The 2,919-nt window shown below is 39.1% G+C and overlaps 1 protein-coding gene across 1 annotated transcript in view; it reads left to right on the top strand.

The window, feature by feature from the left end:
- Nucleotides 1–2,919, top strand: part of tns2a (tensin 2a) — a gene marked incomplete in the record, with an annotated part of 47,928 nt that overhangs the window by 686 nt on the left and 44,323 nt on the right.

The raw sequence follows: 2,919 nt of genomic DNA, 5'->3' as shown, positions 1-2,919 counted from the left end.
ACGTTAAAGTCTGTTTACAGGTCTTGTGGAGTACTTCTGCACATGTGAAAAAAAGTTTTATTAAGCTGTTTGTGGCTCTAGATGGAGATATGTGAAAATTGCCTTGCGTGATGTCACTTGAGTCAGCATCGGTTGGGTCCGAAGACTACAAGTTTAAGAATGAAAACAATCTCGGGGTGTGGAGTTAGAAACAGGTTAGCTTACAGGGCCTGTAAGCTAACCTGTTCCTCATCTCTGTTTGAGGCTAGCGGCCCGAGGCTACATTAACCACTACTAGCATAACACACCTAAACCTCCAACAGAACCGTTGGCGAATGAGTTGAATTGTGGGTAATGCATGGACTAAAAAAGATGTTATCTCCAGTTCTGCTGCATCGATGTTAGATTGTCTATCATGTCAATCAGTGGAGGACTCTTTTGATAAATTTTATTTTAATTTAATTAATTTGGAGTCAGTCCAGTGGTGTCTAATAATCATTTTTGTAGCGATGCAAGAAAAATTTGTTTTATTTTTAACTGCTACTTGAAGATTCTCCAAGAATACATGTTTGGGGTTTTAGGGTTATATATATTTTGAATTCTGCAGCCAAAGATCTTTTCTGCTGCTTTCCCACAGAGTAATGTAGTAATGATGCTTCAGTATCAGTTGAAACAAAAGGATGGCTTGAATCTTTATGAGACCCACATTAATTAGGAACCAGTGATCAAGTGGTCAGTGGTCTTTTCATCTCATACTTTTGATACCTGGTGGGAAATTCCCTTCCCTGCTGCCCTGGTCTAAATGGAGGTCAAAGGTCAGCTGAAGAGCAAGGAGTTGATCAATATCAGATCCATGTGTGATAGAAAAGTGCCAGGAAATACCTCCTGTGAGAATTTGTTATGCCCGTCTCATAGACATGTGCAGGAGAGCTCAAGTTTGAAGAAGAGATTGTTTATATTGGATGGATTTTTACAAGGAGCGTGTGTGTGTGTGTGTGTGTCTGTGTGTGTGTGTTTTGTTTGGTCCTGATTTAAAAGATGATGTGGATGACGATGGTATCTGGTCATCTGTGCAGATACAATGGAACTGTTGTGATGGCCTCGGCACAGCAGGGGAATTACCATAATGTGACAATGTAACAGAGGCATGCTCGCTGGCTGGAGTGATGATTAGCCATCAACAGAACATTGAGAACCTTGACCTCTGTCCACCAGCTTACATCACATTGGATTACAGGCAGACTTAAGTATTTAAGGCTTTCTTATCCAGATGTGTTCAGTTTGTTTGCGTGCATTTTCCTAAATGCACATGCATCCTGATCTCCATCTGCGCTTGTTTTTTTGTGTGTGAGTGTGTGTATGCTTGGTTGCACCACAGTCCCAATGGCTCCATATCACATGCTGAGCAGCGTGGGAATGTGGAGCACTCTGGACGACGTCATCCTGCAGTGACCGACCCCACTGCAGGGGTGTGGGAACAAGTTAGATCCCACTGGTTATCCTAGAGGAGGAGATGTTGTCGCATCTATTTATTTATAAACTTTTTTTAGGAACTTGTTTTTAGCATTATTATTATATAATCATGGTTGTTTTCCATGGAATATTAGGTGTGAGATATTGTTAGTGAGAAACTGAGCAGAATGTGGCTTTAATTTCTTTATATCCTGGCAAAAACCATGTGCATACTGCACATACCCTGTCACACTTAGGTCAAGTACTTACTGGAAACATAAAATGATGTTCCACATGCTGTTCTCCGTCAGTGTGATTACATAATTTGCTGATGTCAGGAACATTGGAAAACAATGTTTTATTACAGTTTTTTTAATCCTTCAAGTTTTTTCATTTACTGCCATCAATGGTTTTTGTGGTTATTGATGTTGTTTTACACATTATGTATTTTTCATTATCCACCTATAGCTAATTATCAGATTATCTATACTCTTTAGGATTTAATTTGATCATTTACTCACTGTCCAATGATTTTTGACCAGTTGTTGATGGATAGTAGCTGAGCATCAACAAACAACCTCCTAAAAAAGGATTCTTGTTAAATTCTGGCAGAGATAATAAATCACATGGTTCTCCTTAAAAAATAAACTGAAAAAAATGGTGTAAATGTGAATGATGCACTGATGCAGGAGTCATGTGGGACAAATCAAAGTAGGCGAGTCTCGGACAGAAGTATTGAAACTGTCACCTCGAGGTTATGTCCTCGTCATAAAATCATTTTTCTGATCTGTCCTATTGTGTGTTATGATCACAAACAGACCATACTGGCACTGGACGTTAAATGTTTTAATATCTTGGCAGGCATCATAATAAACATGTATTTAATTCAGCTACATGCACAGCCAAGGGTTCAAGCCTGAGAGTCATTAATGGAATCGCTTGAGAGTTGCAATTTAATATGAAACGTATTCTCTCGCAGCCTCCATTGCCATGGAATGGCAGGATCTTTTCAGCCACGCCAGCAGCATGGCTCTAGAGATAGCAATGTCAGTCTGTCAGTCAGTCCACCACTTTAGTCTAAATATATATTTAATCTAATATCAGTTATTGGATGGATTTCCATTAAAAATTGAGTGCAGATGTACATGGTCCAGAGATTGAATCCTAATGACTTTGGTAAAACCCTGACCTCAGCTGTACTTTTTGTTTAGTGCTAACTTTAATGTTACCTTGCTAACGCACTAAACTAAGATTTCACTCAGGTTAAAACATTCAGCATATTAGTATTGTCCCTGTGAGCATGCTGAAGTCAGCATTTTGCTCAAAATTTACTGGTACTTGCTTATAATTCTAGTAATCTAGAAAATTAAAGAGCCGGTGCCTAGGATTTAGTGGCATCTAGTGATGAAATTGCAGATTACAACTAGCTGAATACTGCTCACGTCTGTATTTGACGAATTAATGTGTGTAGGAGGTACTACAGTGGCC

Source organism: Morone saxatilis, unplaced genomic scaffold (assembly GCF_004916995.1).
Source record: "Morone saxatilis isolate NCDOM2014 unplaced genomic scaffold, NCSU_SB_2.0 Contig15, whole genome shotgun sequence".
NCBI classification, from domain to species: Eukaryota; Metazoa; Chordata; class Actinopteri; family Moronidae; genus Morone; species Morone saxatilis.
The sequence above is the reverse complement of the archived record's forward strand: the minus strand, read 5'-3'. Positions and strand labels throughout refer to the sequence as shown.